The sequence below is a fragment of the Ranitomeya variabilis genome, chromosome 3 (genome assembly GCF_051348905.1).
Source record: "Ranitomeya variabilis isolate aRanVar5 chromosome 3, aRanVar5.hap1, whole genome shotgun sequence".
In the NCBI taxonomy this organism is placed as follows: domain Eukaryota; kingdom Metazoa; phylum Chordata; class Amphibia; order Anura; family Dendrobatidae; genus Ranitomeya; species Ranitomeya variabilis.
In genome coordinates this window covers 214,179,569-214,192,954 of record NC_135234.1, presented here as the reverse complement: position 1 = coordinate 214,192,954, position 13,386 = coordinate 214,179,569, and the positions used below count along the sequence as shown (strand labels likewise).

Below are 13,386 nucleotides of genomic sequence, written 5' to 3'. Positions count from 1 at the left end.
CATATAGTATATAATGTACCAGACAGTCCTCAATAGGGTATAATGCACTCCCCATAGGCCTCCATATAGTATAATGCACTCCCCATAGGCCTCTATATTGTATAATGCTCTCCCCATAGGTAGACTCTATATAGTATAAAATGGATCGCCCCCAGAGTAGGGCAATGGGGTACTCGGCACCGGGTCCTTCGGTTTGGTGGGGATGTCACGGTGGCTGACCCGGTCCGTGGCCCTCAGGGGCGTCCAGTAAACAGTTTATATATGGGCAAGGTGCAATAAATAACGAGGAGACAGGTTTGCAGTCTTTTACCTTGTTTACTGACGACTTCAGGTGTTATCCTCAGCCCGGAGCTCCAGATGACAGGGCAGGCAGAGTCCAGTCGGTCTGAAGGCAATTCCAGAGTCCCCTTATCCAGGTGGAAATCAGTAGCCTTCCTACTAGCGCCTGTGTGTTGTTGTACCTCCCTGCTGAGCTTCCCGGTAAGGTCCTCACAACTCTTGTAGATGTTCTTGATGTTATGTCTTCCTCTCTGTCCCCCAGATGGTGTGGATAGGACAAACCCGTATGACTAATGGCCTGGGGCTTGTTTGTAGGGATCCTAGAGGAGCCCAGACCCCCACAATTTGCCACCGTGTCTTCTTAGGTATTAAAGTCGGGTAGCCAACTTGGAATTGACTGTCCTGCCAGTCTCTGGAGCAAGGCTTAGAGACAGTTGCTCCCTCGGTGTTCCTGGCTACCGGCTTCTGCGCCTCAGAAAGGAGCAGCTTGTTCCTGGCTGATCTCCCTCTGATATTCCTCTCCTGTGCTCTGCTTTCCTGCACACTCTCTGCTGTATGTCCACCTTTTAGTGTCTTTTCCCAGGAGTTGCAGCACTTCAGGCCAGCAGAGCTCCTCTCGTCCTGGCTGCCTGACAGGAACTGAACTCCTTTCCCTCCAGATCAGGATGTAAATAGGGGAGCTCACCCTAAACAGGCTTAGAGCTCCCCCTTCTGGTCTGGAGTGTGAACATGTTGCATGTGTGTAATACCTGAATGTGGTTGTCTTTCATTGCCTTCAGACATGACATCACTTCTCCCCTGAAAGGATAATGACATCACTGCGACGACCAGGACACTGGGGCACCGCAAATGCACTCCCCATAGGCAGACTCTATATAGTGTAATGCACCCCCATAGGCAGACTCTATATGGTATAATGCACACCCCCATAGGCAGACTCTACAGTATAATGCAAGCCCACATAGGCAGACTCTATATAGTAAAATGCAGCCCCCCATAGGCAGACTATAGTATAGTGCATCCCCATAGGCAGACTCTGTAGTATAATGCAGCCCCCAATAGGCAGAATATAATATAATGCAGCCCCCATAGGCAGACTATAATATAATGCAGCCCCCCATAGGCAGACTCTATAGTATAAGGCAGCTCCCCATATGCAGACTCTAATATAATGCAGCCCCCCATAGGCAGACTCTAATATAATGCAGCCCCCCATATGCGGCTCTAATATAATGCACCCCTTTAGGCCTCCATAGTATAATGCACCATCAAAAAAAAAATACAATACTCATCTTTCTTCCTGGTTCCTCCACTGCTGCAGCTCCCACACATCTATAGTATAGTGCATTCCCCATAGGCAGACTCTATAGTATAATCCAGCCTCCCATAGGCAGACTAATATAATGCAGCCACAATAGGCAGACTCATATAATGCAGCCCCCCATTGGAAGACTCTAATATAATGCAGCCCCAATAGGCAGACTCTATAGTATAATGCAGCTCCCGATAGGCAGACTCTAATATAATGCGGCCCCCCATTGGAAGACTCAAATATAATGCAGCCACCCCATAGGCAGACTCTAATATAATGCACCCCATTAGGCCTCCATAGTATAATGCACTGCCATGAAAAAAATAAATACATTACTTACCTCTCTTCCTCCTGCAGCTCCCGCACATCTCCAGACAGAGGGCGCTGAGTAGTGACGTCATCGCGCCCGCTGTCAGTGTCTGCATCAGGGACGTCAGATGCTGAGAGGGGGATGATGGGAGAAGGAGTGTAACACTCCTCTCATCGATGCAGTCAGTTGTATCGGCATCTAGAGAACCTGCGATGAAGGGTGGGGGGGCACTGCTGGCATGAGGGGCCCATTGCTAGCACCAGGCCCTCCCACCTGCTCAGGGACCTCATAGCGGCTGGGTGGCAGAGCAGGGAGATTGATTGCCTCTGCTCTGCTCTAGAATGTAACTGTATCGGCGGCCTGCGCATGCCGATACAGTTACAGTAGCGTAGCTCCGAGTGGCTCCATCAGAGCATGGGCATGGGGGCGACCGCCCCTCTGCCTTCCCAGTAGCTACGCTACTGGCACATGGTATTAGTCCAGGTGGGCTGCCCAGCACCTTTAGTGCTCATGCCCCCTATTGGTTAGGGAGAATGGTTCACATACACATTAGATAGCTGGTGGTCAAATGCTTGTTAGGTCTTTCACATTTCCTGATATTACTGATAATTGAAAAACCAGTAGCAGTGCTATCCGTGTGTCCGTGTGCAGCATCAGTGTGACATGTACCCGCGTCTAGCAATACAGTTCGTGCTGTTCCAAGGTCACGGGTGCTGAATCAAACTCTCATCATTGTTGCCTGGTCTCCCTGCGATCAGCAAGACGAGACAACGCTAATGACACTTGTAGTCAGCACACGCCCAAATGGGAATAGTTCTAACTACAAGTTTCATCATTGTCGCCTGATCTCCCTGCGATCAGCACGACCAGATGATGCTGATGAGACTTGTAGTCAGCACCCGCTGTCTGTGTATTGTGTGTTTTAAATAGATTTTTTTTTTTTAAATGACGTGGGGTCCCCCTTAATTTTCCTAATCAGCTGAGGGAAAGCCAACAGCTGGGGGCTGGTGTTAAAATTCTGGGAAGGAGCCAATAGCCATAACGGTTCCCAGCTTATTAATCTCATCTCACAGCTGTTTGCCTATCCTTTACTGGTTATTAAAGTGAGGACCCCCAAAAAATGTTGTGGTGTTCTCCCTATATTTACTAACCAGCAAAGGCTAAACAGACACCTGCAGGCTGATATTAATATGCTGGGAATGGGCCATGGATACTGGCCCCCTCCCATTCCTCAGCCCCCCCAGAAATGGGGCATCCATTAAATGCACCAATTCAGGAGCTATTGGCTATCCCTCAGCTGGTTAGGAAAATTAAGGGAGACACCACACTTTTAAAAAAATGTATTTATTTAATACGCAAAATACACAAATGGCGGGTGCTGACTACAAGTCTCAGCGGCGTTGCCTGGTCGTGCTGATCACAGGGAGACCAGGCAATGATGATGAGACTTGTAGTTAGTGATATTCCCAGGTGGCGTGTGCTGACTACAACTGTCATTAGCATTGCATGGTCTCGCTAATCACAGCATTATATTGTTAAACTGCAGTGTACTGCATGTCTAAAAAGAAGGGACACCACCGGAACGGAAGCCAAAGTGACTTTCCTGCCTTATTACAATTAATAGTTTCATCAGGGGTTCCGTCTGTGATCTGGGCCCATAACCTATAGCAGATTTTCCGCTTTGAGCAGAATTATCAACTGGAAGTATGAATTGGTTTACGTTAAATGTGCAACAACCATCATCTGCATCATTACAACATAGAAGACTGACAAAGGAACTAACAGCTCATGCAATACAGTCTAGAGAGGAACTACATGCACATAAACAGGGACCAGAAAGAAACGCCTGCATGGCTCGAAATGGCTATTGTCCGTACATAGGAGTATGCCATTTACTACCACACTGTTACTTTTATCAATTTGGAAATAAAGTCTCTGAATTTTATGCATCGGTGAGTGTTCCAATTTCTTCTCTTCTACAAAACAAATAATAACAGTTAACACTGTTGTCTTCTCAAGATAGTCCCTCCACAGCATAATTCTGATAATTCTGCAAATGCTATATTCAGGGGCGGACACAGACTGCAGAGGGCCCCTGTGCAAGAAATCTTCCCAGCCTCCCCCAACCTCCATAGCACAACAAAGTTATGTAAACATATAGGTTGTAATATTTATCAGTTTAGAACACAACTATCAACTCTAACTAATAAATTTAAGTTCCATACTTAACAACTGAATAGAACACAAAGCAGTCATGCAATTAATGTCATATCTGCACAGAAGACACTTGCAGATCATTCTGTCAGCCAATTACAGATGTGTTTGTAAGGCAGTGTGTGATTGGCTGAGAGGTAACCATGCACAAATGTCACTGTGCACTCCATATAACCTTAAACATGTACCAGGCGCTCTGTAGATCTCTATCCCCATCCACCCCCTATATAGTGGATCGATCATTTTAATACATTTATTCTAGGGGGGCCGGCCCTTCCCCTACCTAGACCAGTGATTAATTAATTCCTCCCCTCACCCCCCCCCATTTTCATGCGTAATGTAAAGACCCAGTCCCGCAAATCACTGAGGCTCTGGGAAGAGTGCACGAACCACTGCCCGTGCACAGCAACAGTGAATCACAAGCAGAGCAAGCAGGGGTGGGATTCAAGTTTTTAACAACAGGTTCTGTGTTTGTGTGTAGGAAAACGACAGCCATTTTTTAAGCCACACCCATTTACACACACCTTTTCCTCAAACATATACAAGTAGGGGCGCAGTTAAACCAAACCTCCCAACTTTTGAAGAGGGGAAAGAGGGATAAAGTTTGCGGTGCGCACAGTAGCAAATTTTAAGCCACGCCTCTGACCAAACCCATTTCACAACTAGTCACACTCATATCCACATCCCAACCACAGCCATTTAGCATTGCTGATTACACTGTTTCATAAACAATAATTATAAACAAAAAAATATGGCCACACAGTGCTCCATACTGTATAATGGCCACACATGATGCTCCATACTGTATAATCGCCACACAGTGCTCCATACTGTATAATAGCCCCACATGATGCTCCATACTGTATAATGGCCACACATGATGATCCATACTGTATAATGGCCACACATGATGCTCCATACAGTATAATAGCCCCACATGATGCTCCATACTGTATAATGCCCACACATGATGCTCCATACTGTATAATGGCCACACATGATGCCTTATACTGTATAATGGCCACACATGATGCTACATACTGTATGATGGCCATACATGATGCTCCATATTGTATAATGTCCCAACATGATGCTCCACACTGTATGATGGCCACACATGATGCTCCACACTGTATAATGGCCCAACATGATGCTCCATACTGTATGATGGCCACACATGATGCTCCATACTGTATAATGGCCCAACATGATGCTCCATACTGTATGATGGCCACACATGATTCTCCATACTGTATAATGGCCCAACATGATGCTCCATACTGTATGATGGCCACACATGATGCTCCATACTGTATGATGGCTCCACATGATGCTCAATACTGTATGATGGCCACACATGATGCTACATACTGCTCAGCTCCGTGCACCTCATACACACACACGGCTCAGCTCCATGCACTTCATACACACACACGGCTCAGCTCCGTGCACCTCATACACACACACGGCTCAGCTCCGTGCACCTCATACACACACACGGCTCAGCTCCTTGCACCTCATACACACACACGGCTCAGCTCCGTGCACCTCATACACACACGGCTCAGCTCCGTGCACCTCATACACACACACGGCTCAGCTCCCGTGCACCTCATACACACACGGCTCAGCTCCGTGCACCTCATACACACATGGCTCAGCTCCGTGCACCTCATACACACACACGGCTCATCTCCGTACACCTCATACACACACGGCTCCGCTCTGTACACCTCATACACACACATGGCTCAGCTCCGTACACCTCATACACACACGGCTCCACTCTGTACACCTCGTACACACACACGGCTCTGCTACATCCACACTGTAAACAACTCCTGACCCCACACATAAAGGTACTTTCACAGTTCCGTCTTTTGTTAACCGTCGCAATCCGTCGTTATGGGAAAAAACGGATCCTGCAAATATGCTTGCAGGATGCCTTTTTTGCCCATAGACTTGAATAAGCGACGTATGGGCATACGTCGCATGTGTCGTGCGACGGATGCGTCGTGTTTTGGCGGACGCAACGCACAAAAAAAGTTCAATGTAACGCTTTTTTGTCCGTCGGTTTCACCCCCTCCTCCCCGCTCATCACACTGGGTAGCGGATGCGTCGTAAGACTGCATCTGCTGCCCAGATTGTGCTAAATTTAGCACAACGTCCATCAGAATGTCGGGTCGACGGTTTGCGACGGCCCCTTACCGACGGAAGTGTGAAAGTAGCCTAAGCTTACCATCTAGCACCATGACAGCAAAGCAGAGTCCTGCAATACTCGGAGGCCCCTGATCATGTGACTCCTGACTCCACCCCTCCTGTGACCTCATCACAGGTCCTGAGCAAGCTTCAGTGTAGTGATGGGCAGTCCGGCTCTTTTTGGTGATCCGGCTCTCATGGCTCCGCTCACCAAAAAGAGCCGACTCTTTCGGCTCGTGAACCGGCTCTTTTTGGATCGTATTAGATCCCTATTGAGTACCTGTTCATGCGTCCGAAACTCCGCCCACCTACCGCAGAAACCCCGCCCACTTCTTAGAGAGCCAATTAAATTGAAGAGTAGGCGGGGTTTTTCTCAGGTGGGCGGAGTTACGCCTCCCGAAGCCCGGGATTTTACGCCCAGTGAGAGCCATTCAGGGATTTTAGTGGCTCTCACTGGTGTGCCGGCTCCCATCGTTCACTGCAGGGAGCCGGCTCTTTGTGTCGGCTCGTTCGCGAACGACACATCACTACTTCAGTGACTCACTGTGACTGAGAGGCCCTCCCCCTCCCTCCCTGGACCAGCGTCTGCTACCCGTCACCTCACCGCAGCAGTGACAGCCGGCTGGACAGCTGCATAAAATTTGCTAGTAGGTGAGGAGGGGGGCCCGTTTAACTGTCATATCACATGCGTGCAGCAGAGCGGGCCCCCCTGCTTCTCCTGTTAGCAGTAATACTACCGCCGGCTGTCATTCACATTCATTGCTTTGTCAGGGTCCCCCTCCCGCTCTGGGCCCCTGTGCCATTGCACAGGTTGAACAGGCGGTATGTCTGCCCATGGCTATATTCTCCAAAACACAGTTGTGTTGTCCATTATTTAATGTCATGTTGGTAACAAGCATGCAATCCTAGTACAATGCTACTCACTGCATTCACCGCTCTGCTTCTCCCTATATCAGGCCACTGTGCTGAGTTTTCATACAGCACTTCCAACTTTACTGCATATCCCTGAAGTCTCCATCTGGCTATAGGGAGGTATAGCCAGATCCTACAGGAATTGAAACCTGCTGTGTCCTTCAAGGTTTGCCTTCCCTAGCCTATCCACTGCCAGCAGTTGATATTTCAGACTGCTCCTCCTGTTCCCTGCTTGAACTTAGGTTCCTGTTCCTGTCCGCTTCCAGCGTTCAGTGTATTTTCTTGTCATATTTTCCTTTGTTTTGACGCATCTCGATTACCCGTTCTGTCTGACCCCTCCACTCCTGACCCTGGCTTTGTATAGTGGATCCATGCTGCCTGCACTGACTTTAGACCAAATGACTATGCTACTGTCTCGTCCTTCTGTACTCCTGACCCATGGGTCACTTGCTGCCGGTCCGGACACTGCCCTGACATGTGGTGACTACCTACTGTATGGCCAAGCCTATCCTCACCACTAGAGGCTCTAGCAAAAGACAAGGTAGTCCCTTAGTCATGCCCCTTCACGGTAAGCCTGGCCTGTGGCACAGTGGTTCCACAACCACTGCATTCACTAATAATAGCTGCTCAGTGGATGTATTAAGCTTCGGATCCCACCAATCTGATATTGATAACATATTCAAAGGATAGATATTCAATATAATATGCCCACAGAATCCCTTTAACTCTCTTCTTTGCAGTTAATATATCTCATGCTGGCATCAAAGTATCACAGCATCTTGTGGACCTGCAGGAGCAAGGACTGCCTGCAGTGAAATCTTCTGTGAAATGAGCGCTGTCATTAAAAGCAGATGGAGGAAGTGTGATATGTAAAGGCTATAGGAGGAACAGAGCTCTTAACAATGGTGCACTGAGCTGCTAATGAGCATAATAGACTAAAGATGATTTTCAGCACAACAGAGAGATAGATAACTGAAGGAAAGGAATGATTTTTATAGGGACTAAGTTAATTTAAAATGTGTTTTGTCCCAACTCCCTCTTCCTGTGATTCCAATCAGCATCTCTGATGCTGGAGATGGATTAAACTTGACAACAGGCAGTGGACAGCAAGTTAGACAATAGGGCGATGCCTAGTGTTCTGAATGTCTTAAAGTGATTTATTTGGGGGTAAGACAATATCATTTTCAAGTAAAATAATTTGTAAATTGAAATTTTTCACATCTACTAGAGGAGATCAAATCTGAAAGTTCAGTAAACTGGAAGAAATAGAACTGTCGATATTTAGGCAGAATTCCCAAGTGCTTCATGTGACAGCATCTTTGGCACTTTACTGATTGCTGCCTCCCTCTTTATTATGATATGGTCACAATTCTTTCATCATAGATTTAATATAAATGTTTGGAAAGAGGCATATAAGGCATATTATATGAGTCTGTAGATTTCTAGGTGCATATTATGGATTTTTACAATAACCTATTGGTATGTGAGTAAATTGCAGTAAAATACAGTATGTTCTTGGCAGAATTCATAGATTTTCATTTCCTTTGATAGAGATGCAAAAGGTTTCCAAGAGTAGTAGATAAAAGTCAAAAAATGTCTGTGAACACACAATGGTTTACCTTCATTAAAAATAACTTTTATAATTTTTCAACCCAATAATCTATGAGTTGCATGTACATCAATTTAGTAGTATGAAAACTGCATGACTAGTTAAAAAGTTTAATAGCTGTTGTCCTATGGCATGTGTTGTGGATTCTGTTTGTGGGCTCCCTCTGGTGGTTACTGCTGGTACTGGGTGACTTTGGTGGGTTGCGGCCTTTGGTTTCCACCTGTCCATCAGAGGCTGGGTGTTTCCTATTTTACCTGGCCTTTCTGTCATTCCCTTGCCGGCTATCAATGTATTCAGATGTGCTCTGTTTGGTTCCTGCCTACCTGCTCCCAGATCTTTCAGGATAAGCTAAGTGCTGATTTTCAGTTGTTTGGTTTTTTGTCCAGCTTGCTTATTATGTCTCTATGCTAGCTGGTAGCTCTAGTGGACTGAGGTTCTCCCCATGTGCCATGAGTTGGCACATGGGTTCTTGTAATCTCAGGATGGTTTTTTTGATTAGGGTTTTTTGCTGACCGCTCAGTCCCCTTTTGTATCGTTCTGCTTTCTAGTTTACAGCGGGCCTCAATTTGCTAAAACTATATATATCATCTCTATGTGTGTGCCTTCCTCTCATTTCACCGTCAATACATGTGAGGGGGCAACTATATCTTTTGGGGTTCATTCCTCTGGAGGCAAGTGAGGTCTTTATTTTCTCTGCAGTACTAGTTAGCTCTTAGGCTGGTGCGTGGCGTCTTGTCATGATCTCCATGGCCAGAGAACTAGCATAAGCCTCTATAGGAACAAGCTCTTGGAAGATGTAACTATACTGACCATGAACTAAACCTACCGCATCATCTAGAAGTAGCCAGGTAGCATGTCCTACTTTTTATCCCTATATGCCCAGCGCCGGCCGGAGAACTAAATAATGCTAGCAGAGGGAAATATAAGACCTGACTCACCTCTAGAGAAATGCCCAAAAAAAGGAGACAGAAGCCCCCCACATATATTGGCGGTGATATGAGATGAAACAACAAACGCAGCAGGAAAATAGTTTTAGCAAATTTGAGGTCCGCTTTCTAGATAGCAGAAGACAGAAAGCATACTTTCATGGTCAGTAGAAAACCCTAACAAAACACATCCAGAAATTACTTTAGGACTCTGGCATTAACTCATAATACCAGAGTGGCAATTCCTGATCAACAAGAGCTTTCCAGACACAGTAACGAAACTGCAGCTGTGAACTGGAACCAAAATACAAAAACAAAACATGGACGAATGTCCAACTTATCTAGTAGATGTCTGGGAGCAGGAACAAGCACAGAGAGGCTTCTGATAACATTGTTGACCGGCAAGCATCTAACAGAGAAGCCAGGTTATATAGCGACACCCAGATCTAATCAGAACAGGTGAACAGGGAAGATGATGTCACAAGTTCAATTCCACCAGTAGCCACCGGGGGAGCCCAGAATCCAAATTCACAACAGTACCCCCCCCTCAAGGAGGGGGCACCGAACCCTCACCAGAACCACCAGGGCGATCAGGATGGGCCCTATGAAAGGCACGAACCAGATCAGAGGCATGAACATCAGATGCAGTGACCCAAGAATTATCCTCCTGGCCATATCCCTTCCACTTGACCAGATACTGGAGTCTCCGTCTGGAAACACGGGAGTCTAGGATTTTTTCCACAACGTACTCCAACTCACCCTCAACCAACACCGGAGCAGGAGGCTCAACGGAAGGCACAACCGGTGCCTCATACCTGCGCAATAACGACCGATGAAAAACGTTATGAATAGAAAAGGATGCAGGGAGGTCCAAACGGAAGGAAACAGGGTTAAGAATCTCCAATATTTTATACGGACCGATGAACCGAGGCTTAAACTTAGGAGATGAGACCCTCATAGGGACAAAACGAGAAGACAACCACACCAAATCTCCAACACAAAGCCGAGGACCAACACGACGGTGACGGTTGGCAAAAAGCTGAGTCTTCTCCTGGGACAACTTTAAATTGTCCATCACCTGCCCCCAGATATGATGCAATCTCTCCACCACCGCATCCACTCCAGGACAATCCGAGGATTCCATCTGACCGGAGGAAAATCGAGGATGGAACCCCGAATTACAGAAAAACGGGGAAACCAAGGTGGCAGAGCTGGCCCGATTATTGAGGGCGAACTCCGCCAATGGCAAAAAAGCAACCCAATCATCCTGGTCAGCAGACACAAAACACCTCAGATATGTCTCCAGGGTCTGATTAGTCCGCTCGGTCTGGCCATTAGTCTGAGGGTGAAAAGCAGACGAAAAAGACAAATCTATGCCCATCCTAGCACAAAATGCCCGCCAAAATCTAGACACAAATTGGGTTCCTCTGTCAGAAACGATATTCTCAGGAATACCATGCAAACGAACAACATTTTGAAAAAACAGGGGCACCAACTCGGAAGAAGAAGGCAATTTGGGCAGGGGAACCAAATGAACCATCTTAGAAAAACGGTCACACACCACCCAGATGACAGACATCTTCTGAGAAACAGGCAGATCTGAAATAAAATCCATCGAGATGTGTGTCCAAGGCCTCTTAGGAATGGGCAAGGGCAACAATAATCCACTAGCCCGAGAACAACAAGGCTTGGCCCGAGCACAAACGTCACAAGACTGCACAAAGCCTCGCACATCTCGTGACAGGGAAGGCCACCAGAAGGATCTTGCCACCAAATCCCTGGTACCAAAAATTCCAGGATGACCTGCCAACGCAGAAGAATGCACCTCAGAGATGACTTTACTGGTCCAATCATCAGGAACAAACAGCCTATCAGGCGGACAACGATCCGGTCTATCCGCCTGAAACTCCTGCAAGGCCCGCCGCAGGTCTGGAGAAACGGCTGACAAGATAACTCCCTCCTTAAGAATACCTGTGGGGTCAGAGTTGCCAGGTGAATCAGGCTCAAAACTCCTAGAAAGGGCATCCGCCTTAACATTCTTAGAACCTGGTAGGTACGATACCACAAAATTAAACCGAGAAAAAAATAATGACCAGCGCGCCTGTCTAGGATTCAGGCGCCTGGCGGTCTCAAGATAAATCAAATTTTTGTGGTCAGTCAATACCACCACCTGATGTCTGGCCCCCTCGAGCCAATGGCGCCACTCCTCAAACGCCCACTTCATGGCCAAAAGCTCCCGATTCCCAACATCATAATTCCGCTCAGCGGGCGAAAATTTACGGGAAAAGAAGGCACAAGGCCTCATCACGGCGCAGTCAGAACTTTTCTGCGACAACACTGCCCCAGCTCCGATCTCAGAAGCGTCGACCTCAACCTGAAAAGGAAGAGTCACATCAGGCTGACGCAACACAGGGGCAGAAGAAAAACAGCGCTTAAGCTCCTGAAAGGCCTCCACAGCATCAGGGGACCAATTAGCAACATCAGCACCCTGTCTAGTCAAATCGGTCAATGGCTTAACGACATCCGAAAAACCAGAAATAAATCGACGATAAAAGTTGGCAAAGCCCAAAAATTTCTGAAGACTTTTAAGAGAAGAGGGCTGCGTCCAATCACAAATAGCTTGAACCTTGACAGGATCCATCTCAATGGAAGAGGGAGAAAAAATATATCCCAAAAAGGAAATTCTCTGAACCCCAAAAACGCACTTAGAACCCTTGACACACAGAGAATTAGACCGCAAAACCTGAAAAACCCTCTTAACTTGCCGGACATGAGAGTCCCAGTCATCCGAAAAAATCAGAATATCATCCAGATACACTATCATAAATTTATCCAAAAAATCGCGGAAAATATCATGCATAAAGGACTGGAAGACTGAAGGGGCATTAGAAAGACCAAAAGGCATCACCAAATACTCAAAGTGGCCCTCGGGCGTATTAAATGCGGTTTTCCACTCATCCCCCTGCCTGATCCGCACCAAATTATACGCCCCACGGAGATCAATCTTAGAGAACCACTTGGCCCCCTTTATGCGAGCAAACAAATCAGTCAGCAACGGCAATGGGTATTGATATTTAACCGTGATTTTATTCAAAAGCCGATAATCAATACATGGTCTCAAAGAGCCGTCTTTTTTTGACACAAAGAAAAAACCGGCTCCTAAGGGAGATGACGATGGACGAATATGTCCCTTTTCCAAGGACTCCTTTATATATTCTCGCATAGCAGTATGTTCAGGCACAGACAGATTAAATAAACGACCCTTTGGGTATTTACTACCCGGAATTAAATCTATAGCACAATCGCACTCACGGTGCGGAGGTAGTGAACCAAGCTTGGGTTCTTCAAAGACGTCACGATAGTCAGACAGGAACTCAGGGATTTCAGAGGGGATAGATGATGAAATGGACACCAAAGGTACGTCCCCATGAGCCCCCTTACATCCCCAGCTCAACACAGACATAGCTCTCCAGTCAAGGACTGGGTTGTGAGACTGCAGCCATGGCAATCCCAGCACCAAATCCTCATGTAGATTATACAGCACTAGAAAACGAATAGTCTCCTGGTGATCCGGATTAATACACATAGTCACTTGTGTCCAGTATTGTGGTTTATTATTAGCCAA

At 46.8% G+C, this 13,386-nt stretch overlaps 1 protein-coding gene across 1 annotated transcript in view; it reads left to right on the top strand.

Moving 5' to 3' along the window:
* SLC26A9 (solute carrier family 26 member 9) overlaps positions 1 to 13,386 on the top strand; it is a 233,432-nt gene that overhangs the window by 54,908 nt on the left and 165,138 nt on the right. The gene's annotated exons all lie outside the window — the stretch shown is intronic.